Below are 20,972 nucleotides of genomic sequence, written 5' to 3'. Positions count from 1 at the left end.
AGGAGGCAAGAAATGGTATAGAATCTCATGTGAGTGTTACCCATGCCATTATTGGCAGTGGGGATACCACAGTGGGAAATATACATCTAAGGGAGTAGATTTTCAAAGGGTACGCGTAAGATACGCGCTTACCCCCCGAAAACTTACCCCAAACCCCCCCCTGCGTGTGCCGAGCCTATTTTGCATAGGCTCAGCGTGCGCGCAAGCCCCGGGATGCACGTAATTCCCGGGGCTTTGCAAAGGGGGCGTGTCGGGGGGTCGGTGGGCGGCATGAATTTCAGGGTGGGGCAGGGAGGCATGTTGGGTGACGCCAGCCCAGGGGCATGGTCGAGGCCTCCGGACCAGCCCCTGGGTCGAGTGATGGCGCGCCAGCAGCCCGCTGCACGCGCAGATTTAACCTGCTTTCGGAAGGTGTAAATCTGCCAACAAAGGTAGGGGGGGGGTTTAGATAGGGCCGGGGGGGGGGGGGGGGGGGGGTGGGTTAGGTAGGGGAAGGGGGGGGAAGGTGAGGGGAGGTGGAAGGAAAGTTCCCTTTGAGGCAGCTCCGATTTCGGAGCGGCCTTGGAGGGAACAGGCAGTGCGCGCCCCTTGCACCTGCCGACCCCGATTTTATAAGATATGCGCGGCTATGCGCGTATCTTATAAAATCCAGTGTACTTTTGTTCGCGCGGCGAATTTATAAAATAAATCTATCCCTAATTTAGCTTCTATGGGTGGCGAGGCTGCAAGAAATACTAGAATTCCCTGCCCCACAATTCTTGAATTGTGTATTGATGGAGAAGAAAACATTGTAGAACCTGAAATCATAAGATTATTAGATGTGTAGAGATTAACTACGAAGATAGATAAGAAATTGTCTAATACCATTTCTAAAGTACATACTTTTTCAGGGGAAACAAGAGCGAAATTGGTAGAATTAGATGATAGGACTGAGAATTTGAAACATGCAGTAGCAAATTTGAACCCAGTAGTTAAAAATTTACAGGCCACCAGTATCTCTTCCATTAACGATTATATGGTAATACATACTAGGATAGAACAGTTAGAGAATGAAGTGAGCTCATTTAATCTTCGTTTATTAAACTTTCCATTTCCCAATTAATGTCTGATATTGAACTTTTAAAATATATGTAGTGTAAATACTTTCTTATAATGGAAAATTCCCAATTATTTCTAAAATGTATTACTTGCCTAAAAGAAGAATGCTTCAAGTAGCTGAAGGTGGCATTGACACTATAGAAAGTCCAGGGGTCTCAACATTTTGGATAATATAGCATCTAGGGCTATCTTGCTAGTTACTTTTTCACTGAAAATGGATAAAGACCTGTTCTTTACTAAATATTTCCAAAACAAAAATTTTGATTTTTGTGGCCAAAAGATACAGGTCTTTCCTGATGTTTCCGGTGTAACACAGGCATGGCAGAAACCTTTTCTTTTTATGAAGCAATCAGTTCTAGATATGGGAGGTACTTTTTTCCTGAAATTTCCGTGCAAGTGCCAAATAACATATCAAATGAATACATTTGTTTTCCTTGATCCCCTGCACTTGGAGCATTTTCTTCAGGATAAATCCAGATTACTAAGGATAGGGTTGTAAAAGAAAAATAGACGCACGTTTGAATCTCATATCTCAACTTCCTCTAGATGTGGGCTAGTCTAGATATTGCTATTAGAAATAATAAAGTATGAGAGAATTATTTATCTTGCTTTTCACTGGATTACTTGATTGTATCATTTATTTGTAAATGTTATAATTGAATAAATAATAAATAAATACATTTTAAAAAAGCAAATGTCAACCAGCAGAACTGCCAGGTTACATTTCCTCAATTCTCTCGGATGTATTCTATCTGGCCCCATCATCTTACCTACTTTAAGTTTAATTAGCTCCTCATGAACACACTGTTCTAATAATTGTAATAATAATAAGGTTTACCTGAATTCCAATCTTATTTATGTTTGTTTTATGTGGTCGTGCTCCATATCCTTCCACAGTGAACACCAAACAGAAATATTTGTTAGGCAATTTCATTTTTTCCTTATCAGCCTCTACATATTCATCCCCTTCACCTCTGAGTCTCAAAATGCTAGTTTTGTACGTACTTCTATCACTAACATAGCTAAAAAAAAGTCTTGTCCACCAGTTTTACCAATTTGCTATTTTTTTTCCCATTTCAATTTTTGCATTCCTGACTATTTTCCCATCTTCATTTAGTTTTCACAGATATTGTTTCTTGTCTTTCACTTTCTGTGATATCTTCTTGTTTCTAAACACTAAGTGGTAGATTTTAAGATATGGGCAAGCAATTTTATACCATGTGTGCGCAGACTCGTGCATGTTATAAAAGTGGGCCGGTGTGTGCAAGGGGGTGCACAATTGTGCACCTTGCGTGCGCCGAGCCGCACTGCCTTCCCTCGTTCCCTTCCCCCTACCTGACCTTCCCACACCTTCCCCTAACCTTTCTCCGCCCCTAGCCCTACTCTAACCCTCCCTGACTTTTATCTTATCTTTTGCGCCTGCCTCCAGGCAGGTGCAAGTTGCATGCGCCGGCAGCCTGCCAGCACGCGATCCTCCAACAGTGGTAATGGCTGCTGTGTCAGAGGCCTCTGGCCCTCCCCGGACCGCCCGGCCCACCCACACCCACGACCCACTCCGGACTGCCTGTTTTTGCAAGCTCCGGGACGGGGCTTTATGTGCATCGCCAGGCCTTTTTAAAATAGGCCCGGCACGTGTAAACCCCCCCTTCCCCACGCGTGTAAATCCCTAGGGCTTTTAAAATCCGGCCCTAACTTTTTCTTCCTTATCTTTTCAGCTATAGCTATTTGATTTGATTTTTTTTTCACTTAAAATATCCATATTAATTCCATTCATTCTATTGTTTCTCAGAGGTTTATACATGTAAATGCCATTTTACACACAGAATTTATGCACATAAAAATTTCATTTTTTCTGTCTAATCCTCAAATCTAGTGTTTTAGGGTCTGATTTGCATAAATATGTGTTCTATGCACATGAAATGTGTTAAAAATAAACTGAGGCTCTGAGCCTGTAACTCAGTTATTTGATACTTTTACGTGAATTGCAGAGAGCTGATTGGTTTGTGTAATTGAAGTAGAGTAAAATGTGCATACTTGTTGATTTTAAAAATGTATGCATGTAAGCTAGCCCACATAAGATTTGCCCTCCATGCAGAATTTTCCCTACCTGCACTGCTATAAAATTACCCTCCCTAGGGTCAATTTTCAAATCAGCATTTATGCAAGTCCGTGGGTACTCTTTACTCATGGAACATGCACCCAGTTTCAAAGAGAAGGTATGCACGTACTATCTATTGAAATTGCTCTGCATACGAAGTGACTGCTGACTTTAGCCCCTGCTTTGCATATGGGAAGACTTTGAATGGAAAGAAACACATGTAGACTTGAAAACACAATCTCAGTGTTATTGTCAGATCCCGCTCAAATAGCCATTGCTCAGAATGCCACCCCAAATGTGGTTAGCAGTGCATAAGTTGTGGATAATCTATGCACAGTTAGCCATACTGAGAGCAGGGAATTTTCAGTGAATTTATATCGATCAAATCATCCATGTGTAGCCTCTGTCACAGTCTGGTCCTGGGCAAAGGTGCACAGGGCCCACACAAGACATCATGTCCATCACAGGGTTTTATCTCTTCGGGGCTCTTCTGCACCCCAGTCAGTCACAACTGAAATCAGTTTAGCTCTGTTGTTCAAAATAAAATCTTTACCAACGGAAACTGGTGGCAAAATTCACATTCCAAAACAGTATTTTTGGGTAGGTCTACTACAGGTGCAACTCAATTCAGAATGCAAAACACAAAATTACATATTCTTTCCCTCATACAGTCAGCTCTATCTCTTCCTCTCCCTTTCCTTGTGTCTTGGCTTGATTTTTAGCTAATTTAACCATTCACTCTGATGAATTTCCCAGGAAGGATGTTCTTCCCCCGGCTGGTCCACCAGAACCACTCTCTCTTTCTCTACTTGAACTCTCAGGAATTTCCACCTTTCTCCTTTACTAGATAACTCCCAGGAGCGTCACTCTCTAGAAGACAGGTCTTTTGAAGCCCTTCTGTGGGAGATGCTCAGGATACTCTTAGGACTCCAGAGCTTTTTAGCCTCCAAATCCTCAATCCTATACCTCTACAAATGTAGGAGCAGGGGGTTTTATAGCACTTCTTTACCCCACCCAGGGGGACTGGTGCTCCTCCTCCTCACACTGAGTCTAATCACATCACCAACAAGCAGGGTGAGACCTCGGTCACACTGAGGGCACTCAGACCAGCTGAAGCCACATCCTACATGCTTGTAAAGGGCAGGGACCCTTTCCTAAGGCTAAAAGGGAGTCCTCTTCACCCATGTAAAAGACTTTAAAATTAGTCTTATTTTTCAGTTTGTCTTAATTGAAGAACTTGCTGAAATAATTGTCAATGTTGTTGCCTCTTCTTTTTTTTTTTTTTCCAAAAGGTGAATTTTAAAAGCTAGATGCATGCCAAAACCCAGAAGATGGGTACATATATAGCACGTGCGAGCATGTCTACCCAATTTTATAAAATGCCCATATACGCGCACAAGTACCGATGCGAGGATAACTTACATCGAGAAAAAAAAAGATGGAATGTGAGCGGGACAAGAGTGTTCCAGGGCAGGACAAAGAAATATGCACACATGTAGCTATACATCTGGGCCGTGTCCAGGCCCATTTCAACACAAAGTTACTTCTGCTGTAAGACTGAATAAAACTATTTCCATGCATCAGTGAAGTGCTTGAATGGGTCTGGGTTAAATGGGGGAAGTGCAGGTTAAAGAACCTGGGGTATTTGAGGACCTAGCTATTGACTGGGTAAATTGGTGGATGAATTGGTGAACTTAATCATGTCCCTGGACGCGCGCCTGTTATAAAATTCCCTCACTTGCACGTCTCAAAGCCGACATTGCCCTGATGTGCACGTACATGCTTAAAATTAGGAGCACACATACACATGCCCAGTCTATTTAATAATACGTGCCTGTATATACAGGCAGGATATAAAATTGCAGTGCATCTGCCCTCGCTCCCATTTAAAGATAATCATATGATTCTGTCTTGGATTTATATGAATCTCTTAGATGAGCTATATCAAGATCCAATGGTTCTTTTTCCTACACAGATACAAAAAAAGTTGAATTAGCAGCACATATATGAAATGTGTTTTGTGTGCTAACATTACTGTTTTTCTATTCTATTCCTATTCTCTCTAAGGATATGCAAAACTGTCTTTCTCACCATGGCCCCTCCCACCTCTCTCTCACTCTTTCCCTGCCCTAATCCTGTCTCTCTTTCCCATCCCCCAGTTCCCTGACCGCCCTGTCCCACACCGTGTCCATTCCTAGCATCCTCTTGACTTTCTCCTCCCCTCCCCCCCCCACTAGCTCCCTGATCCCTTTCCTCTTCCGCACCCCCTTTCTACCAAGCAGCTCCCTGAATTCCTTCTCTCCCCTATGCCTCTTGTCCAGCAACCTCTGACCATTCTAATTTCTTCCCAGCAGTCTCCTGACCCTTCTCTTCCCTGCCTAGTAGATCGCTAACCCCTTTCTCCTCTCTTTCTCCCAGCTCCACCCATATTCCCCACTCCTGGTTCCCAAAGCCTCCAGTCCACGCTCTCCCGTCCAGTTTCCCCTCAACAGTGAAGTGGCAGAGCTCTTTCATTGCCTTGAGTCTGATAGTTTCAAATAAATTGCCCAACTCAGGCCGAGTTTCGGCAGCTTTACAGCCGCTGCCTCAGGGGCTCCAAAATTCAAATCACTGATATTGTACGATCCAATCAGATATATAGTATGCCAGTGATGAAAAACAACTTATAAACAATGGGTCCAAACGCAAGTTAGCATGGCAAATCGCAGTTTGCCATGCTAACTGATTGGATCGTACAATATCAGTGATTTGAATTTTGGAGCCCTGAGGCAGCGGCTGTAAAGCTGCGAAACTCGGCCTGAGTCGGGCAATTTATTTGAAACGTCTCTGCACCAATAAAGTATTGAAAAAGATCAAGGCATCTATTCCTTTTGTGTTCACCTGACGGTATCATAGATCGCCAACCTCTGTGTTTTCTTGAGTCTGATAGGGGCAAAAAGAGCGAGAAATGGTGGTAGGGGTGAGTTTGGGAGAGGAGGTGTCAGCTTTCCCCTTCCAGCCAGTGGCAGTCACGATTGGGGTGAGAAGATCTACCCTTTAGCTAGCAGCAGATTGCAATAGTGGTGGGACAAGATGGAGGCTCTATGCACATACAGCACATGGTTGTCTCCCATTGCGTTCTTGCTGCTGTTGCACCAGCTGGCATGGAGACAGATGCTGTGGCCACAGTGCTACTCCACAGCACAAACCCTGCTTTTGGAATGTTGGTTGAGTTGTGACCACCCCCCCTACCTTTCCCCCAGTTCTGATACTATATTGAGGTATAGTAGGCATTTTCTTGTCTCCTAGAGGGCTTATAATCTAAGGGGGGTTTTGTAGCTGCGGCAATGGAGGGTGAAGTGAGTTGCCCAAGGTCATAAGGATTGGCTTTGGGGTTTGAACCCTGGTTTCCCTGGGTCTCAGCCCACTGCTCTAACTACTAGGCTATTTCTCAAGCCTTTTTGGATTTCACCTGGTTGGAATTTCATTTAAAAAATCAAATATCATTCAGATCCACACAATTTCATGTGCATTTTGAATTGATTTTCCAGAAAACTTTCCATGCAGCCACTTTGGATTTTGGCATAATGTGTCGTTTTCCTTACAAAAGGTTCACAAACCAGCTCAACCCACATGTTTTGCATGGGTTCTCAGACTGGCACATGAATGTCTTTTATTGAATTTCATATATCTCTAAACCTCATCAACAGAATACCTTTGAAATTGCTATAATACAGAACAGAAGCTATACATATGTTACAAGGGCAAGATGAAAACTAGATCAGTGAGCATCATCTTAAAAGTGTGGGATTCAGAAAGCAATTACAATTGATTCTTTAAAATTTCTCTATCAGGGAAAGTATTAGTCTGGGATTCAATTTTTTTCACATTTGTTTTTATCATCTACAATATAGCACCAGGATTTCTCTCTAAACAGCTTAGATAACTGTATTAAAGGCACTTCAGCAGAATCTATATTACTCTGGAGTAATTTTTCCCAGCAGTGTCATTGCAAATTCACCTAAAGTGCTAGGTTGATCCCCTGGGCCTACTAGACACAAGTACTGTTAAAGCTTTTTCTGTAAGAAAGTAGAGTCAAATTCAACTTAGTTTCCTCTTTAAAAGTCACAAATGAAAAACTACTCACAATTTGCATTATGTAGTTTCAATTCAAACTTTTCATTTCCACTTAGGTTTTCTCCACAGCCGAAGTACAATTCCAGCAAAAGTCTTCTCAACTATAATAAGTTTTAGTCTAGTTTACTATAGGGAAACCAGCCTTTGAAGATCATTTTGTCTCAGTTTCTGCTACTCAGTAATATTTTTTTGAACCATTCATCAAAATTATGCCACAGAGAGTAGAACATCCAGGGACCCTCAGTTCATTATTTTCTTGTACCTTTGATGCACTTGACACTTGGAATTCATTCTTTTTATTTCCTGTTCAGAAATGTGTCAGGTCAAGGAGGTCAGAGCACAATCTGATACCATCATGTATATTGAAAGTTGACCTGCCATTGGTTGACATTACACACTTTTACAAATGTTTTATCATTCGTTAATGCTTGTAGTCACCTGATACCTATTTGTCCATGGGGAGAAAACATCTCTAATTTTAAATGATGTCATTGTTATACAGAAAGTCATATAATACCCATTGGTATAACCATGTGCAAATGTTGGCAAAAAAGAGGAAACTAATCATGAAAGAATCATACATCTTCTTGTTTATATTTAAATACTTGATTAATTGTATAACATATTTTATAAATTAGAATCACTTCTTACATGCTTCCAGGTCAAATTAGGGTATTTAAAATAGATATTATATTTTAATATGACCTTGCTTTAAGAAACACCTTTATTTTATATACACTGTAATAGTGATTGGTTTTCTTGCCTCAAAAATTTATTTATGTTAGCCATGGAATCGGGTGAAAGAAAGATATATTATGGAGCATTTTTATAAGCATATAAGAAACCTAATGCTGCTGCATTGACTATGCTGTATTTGGCTTTGAAAATAAAAATATTAAATTTATGGGAACACTATGATGTTATGAATGATCAACAGCTGGAGAGAATTTTAGGGGAGACTAGGCCAGAGAGAAAAAGCAGTCAGAGTACTAACATTGAGTCTGTCAGAACATTATGGACAATGTATTTGGATCACAGCTTCTACAAAATAATGGAAAGAATCAATATAATCTTGATTGATGGTTGCCTTCTGTACCAAGCACCAGAGGAGAGGGTTACAGGAAATTCATTATTCTGAGATTCACCCGAAAACAAAAGTTTGAGCCTGCAGGATAAACAAGTGCCTCTGAAGAAATGTTAATTAGAAAAGCAAAATCAGAAATTGGTTCTAGATGAGCAAATTAGAGACCAATGGTATTGTCACACTACCCATAAACCTAGGGATGTGAATAGGAGATTCAACTCCTGATATTTATTGAAATCTAGATTGCAAGAGACACTTTGACTTCATTTTGAGAAACCTACCTTTTTTGTGGGAAACCTATTTTGTGTTTTGCAGAATCTACTGGCATCACCTTTAGTTGATAGCTTTTGCAACCTGGGTGACTCCTGACCCTGGACTACAGAACATTGATGTGCTGAAGTTTAAAGCTTACATGGCTGTTTCAGCTGGCTGGGAAATATCTGCTTCTGCTTTCCTAGAATATAATAATGCTTAATTAAACATTGCATAGTTTTTATTCCTGAGTTATTTAAGAGGACAATTTTCAAGGCGTTTTTATGTGGGTAAACATTTTTATCATCATTAAATGGCCTCTTAAAAATCCCCCCCCCCCCCACCAGTGTTGGCAGTGGGTGGAGTAAAAGAATGTAGGTGATAAATTTAGCAAATTGTGTGTACCTTCTAATAGGAAGTTTTATACCTGTGGTATGCACGCTGCCATATTTTCTAATGGAAACTTCATGATAAGTTTTTCTTTGGAAACTAGTTTACAGTTGTGCAGGCACAAAGTTCATATAGACCTGAAAGCTGCCCAGGGACTTCAAAATTGGTCCTTAAAAGGTCTATTTACTAAGATTCATTAATACATTATAAATTAATTGTGTTTATTTTGCACCGATGGCCATTTGCCTTTACCGTGTGACAGGGCTATCGGTGCCATTGGCCGGCCTCTGTCACATAGTTGGAGCAATGGACGGTCAGTGACATCTTAAAAAATGGTGCGGGCCATCTATTGCTCCTACCATGTGACAGGGGCCAACCAATGGCACCGATAGCCCCTGTCACATGGTAAGGGCAAAGGGCCATCAGCACCTTTTTGATTAGTGCAGCCGATGGCCGAAGAGGGGGAGATCACTCCCCGGGACCCCGCTGGACCACCAAGGACATTTGGTAAGTCAGGGGGTTTGGGCAATTCTTGGGGGGTCGGGAGGGGTGGGGGTTGCAATTAATTAAATTTGAAGGTTTGGGGTGGGGTTGGTTATTTTTTTTAATGTCCCCTTCTCACCTCCCCAAAAACGATAAGAAAACCACACAAAATTTCATGGGTTTTCTTATCGTTTCGTCGCTCCCCTGAACCACAATGAAATAGGAAATATCGTCTCTATTTCCTATTTCGTCGCAAACAAATGCAGATCCCTAGTATTTTATGCTAATGGGAAGGCAGGAAATTAAAATAAAATAAAATAATGTGTACTAAGTGATAAATTTGATGCTTAACCAGCATCACAAATGTGTGTTATCAGTAAAGTTTGCTTATATAAAACTGATAAACACTTAACAATTTGATGAAACATGCAGCAAAAGCAAGCTATGTTTCATGCACATACATGCAAAGCAGTTCATTAATATTAAAATGGATTATTGTGGACATTCATAGTTATAACGCAACAAACAAACAATGATTGGTTACAGAGGTAGTATTTCTATACATGTATTAATATCTATCTTGTGAATCTATTACATAATAATAACATATCTTGCTGGATTTATTTATTTATTATCTATGATAAACTTCAGATCATGAAGCATATCACAAGAAGTATAATTATCTTTCCCTACAATTCTGGCACGCTAATGTGCCTCACAATTCTCTTAGTTATCCCCCCCCCCCCCCACACACACACACACAATGCAGCAAGAACTGCCTCCAGCAGACTCCTATCTCCCTTGCAGAATACCCCACACCCCAATCTCTCCCTGGTAGATACCCTCATCTGGATACCCTCCAACCACTGCAAGCAAAACCTTTCACCCTAGTTAGGAAGCCAAGCTCCAGTCCCTAAATCTCACTTATAAATCACCAAGAAAATATCCCTCCACAAACAAGCACCCTCCATGCCCTCCAGATCCCCATATTCCTCTTTGACCTCCACTGACTCTAGGTCAGCCTCAGATCCTTAGAAGCAGGAGTGATGCCAAACGCTTCTGACCATCCAGCACAGAAATCCAAAATGCTGCTAACTGACTTGAGATTTCCTTTTGCTTTTCACATATAGGGGCAGGAAGGGCACTGGGAGAGCAGAAGGAGTTTCTTTTGGAATTTAGGTAGTAGCAGAGTTTTTGGATTTGAGGTGGGGCTTCCTAACCAGGATGACAGGGTCCTGTTTGGGGGGGAGGGAGTTGAAGGATCTCTGGGGTGGGTAGAAACACTTGCAGCTTTCTGCTCCTTTCTGACTGTGGGCCTGTTGCCTGAAAACTTGAGTTACTAAAGCCATTAATGAGATTACTGCCACTGGTTACCAAGTGGTTACTCAAGTGGCAGTAATCATACACAGTGCTAATGATCACAAGCAGTGCTTTTTAAAATCACATAAGAGATAGTCCCTGCTCCTTACAGTTTACAATCTAGTCTAGACAGACAGACAATACATAGGGACAAAAACAAATAAGAGGCTTTGATTCAAAACAGTAAGGTCATGATTGTAAAAAAAAAAAAAAAAATCAGGACGATATACTGGGATTAACTGATGAAGTGACCACTTCAGTTGAAAGAAGCAGCAAGAAATGAGGCCTTTCAGGAGTCTATATTGAAAGAATTACTAGTGGGATGGGGGAATTCTAAGTTCTCAAAAAGTGTGAGCGATGCAACACTCTAAAGTGACTTCCAAACTGATAAGTATTTCAGGCTAGCTGAATACAGTTCTCTGTAGTACTAAACATAAACATTCCACTCAAAACTACATACTGGGGGAGTATACTTTTAAATCGGCCAATAAAATACATATAGACAGCTGAAAATGATATCCAGCAATGGCAAGCAGAATGGAGTTTCATTATCTGAAAACTCAAGATGATTTGTCTGTAAACAGAGAGGCTTTTCAGCAATCCAAGCTATGAAAGCCTCAATACATTTACACAAACCCCCAGAGCAATCAGCATTAGGAAAGCTGTGTTATCTGGAAACAGGGAGTCAAAATCAAGTATGTTGCCAAACATGGAAGGTTGAAGTACTAGGGTTCTGCAATCATAAACATGCTGAAACAAATAAATTAAGAGAAATGGGGAATTTTAACAGACTTTCTTGTCTTGTTTCAATTCATTTTTAAAATGAAACAAAAAAATGAAATAAATTTTGTTTGGTTCTTACTCATTCTATTAAAAATAAAAATAATTCTGCACAACGGACTCCCCCCGAACACTGTTACCATACTTTTTCTCTCTTCACGGGCCTGGAGAGATACTTGATTGTTCCTGCCTCATTGGTGGTATTTTTAGACATGGTGCCAGCAGACTGAGGCCTGCCTCAATTTCTTTCATACTGGCCAGGTATCGGCCTTGGCTTGCTGGCACTATTTCTAAGCATTCTGTGGCAAGGCAGAAGTGACTGGGGATTGCTGCTGCCCTGTGAAGAATGAAAAACGTGGTAAGAGGGTTTCAGGGATTGGGGGTGGAGGTGGAGGTTGGGGTAATCATAGGGGGGGGGGGGGGGCCTGATAGGGGAACACCTTTTTTTTGTTTTTTGTTTGTTATTAAAGTTTTATTTGTTTTGGCTCTTCATTTTAAATACATGAAAAGAAACAAAACCAACAACAAATGAAATGGAGGAAAAATCATGAATTGGAAACCGCATGAAAAGAATGTCGTTGTACAATCCATGTGATCACCTTTGTAGCAAACTGAGAGCACAAACAACATTTCAGACCAAGTTCTGAGGCAAACTGAAACCCAAAAATATAAACCAATTTGAAAACCAAAATCTTATCAGAATTCGGAAAGCTGTCTTATTTGAACAAGCTCTGTAATGGATGGTTCTCTACCTCCATACGTGTAAATTGCTTTTCTTACAAAGTTTTATTTTAATAAAATTGCTGTGCTCTGTAACAGATTGAGATGGTGAATTTTCACTAAAATCAGATAGATGTCTACTCTTATTAAGCAAAAGAAAAGACCTTGAGAATGTGTTTTCTATAGTTATGGTAAAATATTTCCTACAGGAAATTTATAGACAGTAACAAATAAGTCCCCTATTGTCTGCCTCTCTTTAAATTTTAGTATTTCCCCACAAGACATGTAGCATTGCCTTCCTTTAATTTGTTCTACATGACATTTGAATCTAGTTTTTATTTCAAGATAGTCAAAATGAATTGAAACTAGTACCCATAAAAATAAATTTCATAAAGCTTTAAAAGTATTTCTTTAGTTTCTTTATAAATTATTTAGAGTCCATACCATCTACAATTCTAAGTGGTTTATAAACAGAAACATACAATAATGAAAAACAAAACACACTAACATTAAAAATAAAGTGACATAGTACAAAAGTCTTTCTTCCACTTTATCCAGCTTGTACTTCTGAACACCCCTAAAGTCAAGGAAAGAAGTCTCTTCCTACAAACTACATTTTAACCTTCTGCCTCTCTAATACTTTTTATTTTTCAGAGATCATATGCTTCCATAAATAAATAAGCCTTCAACTTTTTTCTGAAGGACTGATCAACTTTAGTTCTAATATCATCAGGTAGGGTCTTTCAGAGTGGTGGACCAGCGATAGTGAATGCCTGCTTTGCTTACACATTTTCTTTAGTCAAACCAGCCACTGGGCTGGAAAATCCAATAAAGTTTGGTCTGATGCTCTTAAAGCCTTTCCTGTTTTATAGACTTTAAGCAAGGCACTGACTTAAGCCAAGGTTTTCCCACCTAAGGTTCTGTGGATTAGGGTTAAGATCTTAAATTTCACCTTTAGGCTACAGGCAGCCAGTATAATGAATACAAAATAAGGCTGATATGGTTCCTGGTAATCCCAAGCACATGGTGTTACAATAGTCAAGCCCTAACAATACCAATGTCTGGAGCACCATTTGAAAATTTTTCTGGCCCCAAATAAGGTTTTAGAATTCACAATTTGTAGAAAACAGTTTGTATTGCAGTTTTGACTTAAAGATCCAAGGATAGGTTTGACTCTAAGCAATTTGTTGATATACCTCACTGATTGCTGTGGTCATCAGAATAAGAAATTGCATATTGTCTACATACAGTCTGTGCACACCACTATTGGCTAAAAGGCTCAGACTTTTTTGAATAAGTAGGGCACTTACAAATGACTTTAACAACATAAGTTTACTTTGTAAGTTATCCCATGGAAACAATCCACACAAAGTTACACCCTCCCAGTCTTTCCCTCTCCTTGATTTAAGTTTTCCTTTTCTTTTTAAAGAAAATATAACAAGGACACCATTGTGAGTGCAGGGCTATCTAATTTTGATCTTTCTCTCTATCAGTCTATCAGTCAATATATCTATCTATCTATCTATCTATCTTTTAACTCATTACAAACCCATGGGAGTTCTTTATCACAGCAGCATCTGCTTAGGATCCCTTCTCTGCTAGAAATTCCCTCTGTTGCCTCAGCTACAAACTTAAAGGTGAATTTTAAAGCCTGAAACATGCATTAATTAGAGGATGTGTGAATAAGTCAGGTTCACGTGTGCCGACAGTGTTTTAAAAAGCTCCCAGATATGTGCATAATTGCCACAACACACACATCTCAAAAGGTTTTAAAAAAGGGTGGGGTATGGATGTGTTGGGGTCTTGCCAAGAGATGTATCCGTACTTAATTACATGCCGCAGCACACACCAAGGTCCCCTTCCATGTAACTTTACTTCTGCTATGGATGACGTTTAAGTTATAAAGGAAAAAGACTGAGCCATTTTGGAGGGGTTTAAAGTGTCGGGGGTTACTGGGGGCATACAGAGGAATCAAACCAGGTGAGTCTGTTATTGTTTGTAAGGTTTTGGGTGGAACCTTGGACACTGTGGCAGCTGACCATGCCCACGGGGGAAGTCCCGTGAGGGGGTCACAGGTCAGGCTCAGCTTTGGGACACACAACACAGAGTTATATTTTTATTAGACAGAGTTGAGAAACCACCAGAGAGGCAGTAGTGAGTAGGGATGAAGCCCGTCTGGGCTAGGGTTCCTCAGGATACTGGAACAGCAATTCTCTCTATGGCGGTGCTGTAATGGAGAAAACTGAGATAGTGAGAACTGTGGAGCATACACAGAGTTCTGGTATAGAGCCTCGTTGGTAAAGTTACTCACACAGAGGTTTCTCCCGGAAGGTAACACAGAAGCTGGAATAGAGGCAGGACCTCGAGGAGCGAGTACCTGGTTCCAGGGAAAAGCTCTGAGGAAATAAAATTGGTAACTCACTGATGATGTAGGCAGCGGTTTCTTCCAAGCAGAAGAGATAGGTTCAGGCAGCGAGTCAGGGAACATGGGCCCTTGAGGAGCGAGTACCGGTTCCTGATAGCGATCTGTAAGAAATGAGAGAGGCCCCCGAGGAGCGGGTACCCCGTTAGGATAGAAACATAGAAACATAGAAACATAGAAATGACGGCAGAAGAAGACCAAACGGCCCATCCAGTCTGCCCAGCAAGCTTCACACATTTTTTTCTCTCATACTTATCATTTTCTCTTAACTCTTGGTTCTATTTCCCTTCCACCCCCACCATTAATGTAGAGAGCAGTGATGGAGCTGCATCCAAGTGAAATACCTAGCTTGATTAGTTAGGGGTAGTAGGGGTAGTAACTGCTGCAATAAGCAAGCTACACCCATGTTTATTCCCTTTACCAGACTATGTCATACAGCCCCTATTGGTTGTTTTTCTTCTCTCCTGCCGTTGAAGCGGAGAGCCATGCTGGTTATGCATTGAAAGTGAAGTATCAGGCCCTTTTGGTTTAGGGTAGTAACCGCCGTAACAAGCCAGCTACTCCCTGCTTTGTGAGTGTGAATCCTTTTTTTTTTTTTTTTTCTTCTCCCCTGCAGTTGAAGCTATTCTGGATATGCGTGAAGCCTCAGCTTTTCTTATTCCCCTGCTGTTGAAGCAGAGAGCTATGCTGGAAAATGCTTGATGTATCAGCCTCTCCCATGCCATGAAGCAGAGAGCCATGCTGGATATGCATCGAAAGCGAAGTATCAGGCACATTTGGTTTGGGGTAGTAACCGCCGTAATAAGCCAGCTACTCCCCGCTTTGTGAGTGCGAACCCTCTTTTCTTCTCCCCTGCCGTTGAAGCAGAGAACTATGCTGTATATGCTTGGAAAGTGAAGTATTAGGCTTATTTGGTTTGGGGTAGTAACCGCCGTAACAAGCCAGCTACTCCCCTCTTTGTGATAGCAAATCCTTTTTTCCACATTTCCTCTTGCCGTTGAAGCTTAGAGCGATGTTGGAGTCACAGTAAGCATCTGTATGTTTATTTAATAAGGGTATTGTCTCCGGGCAGTAGCCATCTTTCTGGTGAGCCACCCACTCTACATTGGCGGTCTCTTGACTTTATGGATCCACAGTGTTTATCCCACGCCCCTTTGAAGTCCCTCACAGTTCTGGTCTTCACCACTTCCTCCGGAAGGGCATTCCAGGCATCCACCACCCTCTCCGTGAAGAAATACTTCCTGACATTGGTTCTGAATCTTCCTCCCTGGAGCTTCAAATCGTGACCCCTGGTTCTGCTGATTTTCTTCCTACGGAAAAGGTTTGTCGTTGTCTTTGGATCATTAAAACCTTTCAAGTATCTGAAAGTCTGTATCATATCACCTCTGCTCCTCCTCTCCTCCAGGGTGTACATATTTAGATTCTTCAATCTCTCCTCATACGTCATCTGATGAAGATCCTCCACCTTCCTGGTCGCCCTTCTCTGTACCGCTTCCATCTTGTCTTTGTCTTTTTGAAGATACGGTCTCCAGAACTGAACACAGTACTCCAGGTGAGGCCTCACCAAGGACCTGTACAGGGGAATAATCACTTCCCTTTTCTTACTCGATATTCCTCTCTCTATGCAGCCCAGCATTCTTCTGGCTTTTGCTATCGCCTTGTCGCATTGTTTCGCAGACTTCATATCATTAGATACTATCACCCCAAGGTCCCTCTCCTGCTCCGTGCACATCAGCCTTCCCCCCCCCATCGAATACATTTCATTCGGATTTCCACTCCCCATATGCATGACTTTGCATTTCTTTGCATTGAATCTCAGCTGCCATGTCTTCGACCACTCTTCCAGTTTCCTTAGATCCTGTCTCATTCTCTCCACTCCTTCCGGCGTGTCCACTCTGTTGCAGATCTTAGTGTCATCCGCAAAAAGACAAACCTTACCTTCAATCCCGTCCGCAATGTCGCTCACAAGATATTGAACAGGACCGGTCCCAACACCGATCCTTGCGGTACACCACTTATAACCGCTCTCTCCTCAGAGAAGGTTCCATTTACCATCACACATTGTCTTCTGTCCGTCAACCAATTTGCAATCCAGGTCACCACATTGGCACTCACTCCCAAGCTTCTCGTTTTATTCACCAGTCTCCTGTGCGGAACCGTATCAAAAGCTTTGCTGAAATCCAAGTATATGATATCGAGTGCTCTTCCTTGATCCAATTCCTTGGTTACCCAGTCAAAAAAGTCAATCAGATTTGTCTGACAGGATCTTCCCCTGGTGAATCCATGTTGCCTCTGGTCCATCGATTCTCCGGACTGTAGATTGTTCACTATTCTCTCTTTCAGCAGTGACTCCATTACTTTTCCCACCACCGAAGTGAGGCTAACTGGTCTGTAGTTTCCAGCCTCCTCCCTGTTGCCACTCTTGTGAAGCGGGACCACCACCGCTCTTCTCCAATCACTCGGCACCACTCCCGTTTCTAGGGATCTATTGAACAGGTCACACAGTGGAGCTGCCAGAACATCTCTGAGCTCCCTCAATATCCTTGGATGGATACCATCAGGCCCCATGGCTTTGTCCACTTTCAGGTTCTTTAGCTCTTCCCACACATTTTCTACTGTGAAAGGATTTTCATCTATTCCACTTCCCTCCAGTTTCTTGTTGTGTAGAGATGGTCCTTCTCCAGGGTCTTCTTTAGTGAACACAGAGCTGAAGTATTCGTTTAATATTTCTGCCATTTCTTCGTCACTCTCCACACATTGATCATTACCACCTTTCAATTTTGCTATACCACTTTGGACCTTTCTCTTTTCGCTGATGTATCTGAAAAATGTTTTGTCACCATTTTTTATCTCCTTGGCAATCCTCTCTTCCGCTTGACTTTTTGCCAACTTGATTAATTTCTTTGTCTCCCTCAGTTGATGCAAATATGCTTCTTTGTGCTCCTCCCTTTGGGATCTTTTATATATCTTGAATGCTGTTCTTTTAGCTTTAATTTTGTCAGCCACCTCCTTTGAGAACCAGATAGGTTTCAGTTTCCTTTTGCTTTTCTTTACATTTCTAACATATAGAGCAGTTGCCTTGGTGATTGCTCCTTTTAGATTGGTCCACTGCTGATCCACATCTCTCTCGTTCTCCCATCCTTTTAGTTCTTCCTCCAGGTACTTACCCATTTCCTCAAAGTCTGTGTTTTTGAACTGTAAAACTCGGGTCTTTGTGGTTCTTTTCCCTATTCTTTTATTGATATTAAACCATACCGTTTGATGGTCACTGCTGCTGAGGTGGGCTCCCACCTGGACATCTTAGACATTATCTGCATTAGTGAGCACTAAGTCGAGTATAGCTCCTTTTCTCGTGGGTTCCAACACCATTTGTTTGAACAAAGATACTTGCATGGCATCCACTATCGCTCTACTATTTTTAGTTTCTGCAGATGGGATTTTCCAGTCTACATCTGGCATATTAAAGTCACCTACGATCACCACTTCTCCCTTCTTACCTATCTTATGGATGTCTTCAACCAGCTCTCTGTCCAGCTCTTCCTTTTGGTTTGGAGGCCTGTAAACCACTCCAATATAAATGGATGCTCCGTCATCTTTTTTAGGTCGAGCCATAGAGCTTCTTCCTTACCCCAACTTCCTTGTAGCTCAGTTGCTTGGATGTTTTGTCTGACATAAAGAGCCACACCTCCCCCTTTTCTATCCTTTCTGTCCTTCCTTAACAAGTTGTAGCCTGGTATTGTTGTATCCCATTCATGAGATTCTGTGAACCATGTTTCTGTTATAGCAACAATGTCTAATTCTGCCTCAGCCATTAGGGCCTGCAGATCTGGGATTTTATTTCCCAAACTATGAGCATTTGTGGTCATTACCTTCCAGGTACTCTCTTTAAGGTTATTGCATTTCCTGGACTCCTTATAAGATATTAGTTGAGATTTGTTATTCACTTCACTCTTTCTTTTTGTAGTTGTGCCACTGTTGACAGAGTTATTCCTCTCAATTAGATTTTTCTTTTGGTTATGGATCCTGAAATACTGCATGCATTGTGTTTTTTCCCTCTTTTCTGGTAACAGTTGGAGAGGCAGAGTAGCTAGGTATGGAGAGTGAACCCATCCGTAAGGAATCCCTTGCTAACTCGAGTAGCTAGCAAAAAGTGTAGGCTTTTGTATCCGGGATGCGTGACATCATCACAGGGGGACGCCACTGAGGTTTGCGCCAAAGAGAGAATAAGAAGCAGGGCCGTGCAGAGCGTGCCCTATGGTACCTGGACAACATGGCGGGATGCAGCGCCCAAGCCGGACCGGGGATGCCGGAGAGGATGGCAGGCAGACGCTGCGGCAGCCAGACGTCCATCAACCGCAGGAGGAGTCGCAAAAAAGGTAAGGTGGGCGGAGTGGAGATATCATTCAGCGACAGTCGTAACAGTGTCTGGAGGACCTACTAATTGGGTGAAACTGGTAGACAAACTGGCAAACTGGTAATAGAGGCAGCGCAAGCCCCTTTTAAAATTCTCTGTTTTACACAGTAGAAGTGGGATTTACATGCCCATGCACATGCCCACTGAAAATTTGGCATACATATACATGAGGCCAGGCTATTTTTTAACATGTATGCATTTACGTGTGCAAGTTATAAAATAACCGCATCCCTGGGCGCGGGCCGACATATGCACGCCAGTGTGCACCAGTGTGCCAGTTGAAAATTACTGTCCCAGGTTGTAAGGTAGCAATTCCGAGTCCCGAGGACCCGGTGCCCTAAGGGCTCCTCCCTTGGGCCGGCCTACCTAGGGAGACAGGGTAGGCCGTGGGGCGGAGCCACAAACAGGAGGAGCCCTTAGGGCACCGGGTCCTCGGGACTCGGAATTGAGACAGAAAGTCCAGGGGCTGAAATAGGCTGAGACCGGGACCAGAGCAAGCAAGAAGGATAGGAAGTCCAAGGTACCCGGGAAGCAGGGGACCGGCTGTACAGGGCCGAGGGCCGGCTGAAGGCAGGGCAGCGGGTGGCTGCGGAGTCTGTAGCAAACTGGAGGCTGAAGCAGGCTGTAGGCTGAAGCGGAGTTGGTAGCAAACCGGAGGCTGAAGCAGGCTGTAGGCTGAAGCGGAGTCGGAAGCAGGCCGGAGTCAAGAGGCTGGCTGCAGGCTGAAGCAGAGTCAGAAGCAAACCAGAGTCGGGGTAGGCAGCAGGTTGAAGCGGAGTCAGAGGCAAACCGGAGTCGGAGGCAAGCAGCAGGCAGAAGCGGAGTCAGAGGCAAACCGGAGTCGGAGGCAGGCAACAGGCTGAAGCAGAGTCAGAGGCAAACCGGAGTCAGAGGCAGGCAGCAGGCTGAAGCGGAGTCAGAAGCAAACAGGAGTCAGAAGCAGGCAACGTGGAGATCACCAGAACGCAACTAAGAACAACTATGGAGTTGTGAACCTCGTTGCAAGGCGATGAGAGAGAGTTTGAGCGCTGGTTATATCAGGACTTGGGCGTGACGTCAGCAGCACGGGCGGAGCCAGGCTTCCGGGAGCTGAGCGCTCAAGACGGACGTCCTCGCGCACGCGCGAGACTGAAGAGAAGCAGGCACGTAATGGCGGCCGCCACGTGGAGTGAGAGAAGCCCCCGGGTTCCGGAGCGGGCAGAATGCAGTGATCCCTGAAGCGGAGGTCGGCGGGTTTGGGCCCAAACCGGAGGGAAGCGGTAGAGACCACAACAACACCTGTGACAGGTAAAAATATGCTTTTTTGGAAAACAGTGCCATATGTTGGATGTACAAGTAACACACGCTATCTACAATATAAATGGGCTCTGACCCACGGCCCAAAAATGCGCAGTAGAGAGCAGCTCTACCGCGCATGTGCAGACCATTGAGCTCTGTGCTACGTGCTGGGTGTCACAGAGGGGAGGAGATAAGAGCAGACGAGTTGCCACTCCGAGAAATGGATCAGCCTGTTCCTCCCCTGCTGGGGAAGGGGGGAGGGAGTACGGACTGCCGGACAGTTACACACAGGAGGAGGAAAGGGTAGAAGAGTCGCCGATCCAGTCCATCTACTGCCGGGCAAGGGGGGGGAGAGGGAGTTGGGAGTTGGGATGGCCGGAGCAGAGCAAATGCAGTAGAAAGCAGCTGTGAAGAGATCACAAGCAGCTGCAGTCTGCAGCAGCCAAAGTGCAAAGAGCTGAACAGAGAACAGCTCGCC

This window comes from Rhinatrema bivittatum, chromosome 1, assembly GCF_901001135.1.
Source record: "Rhinatrema bivittatum chromosome 1, aRhiBiv1.1, whole genome shotgun sequence".
NCBI classification, from domain to species: domain Eukaryota; kingdom Metazoa; phylum Chordata; class Amphibia; order Gymnophiona; family Rhinatrematidae; genus Rhinatrema; species Rhinatrema bivittatum.
This window is presented reverse-complemented; position numbering follows the sequence as displayed.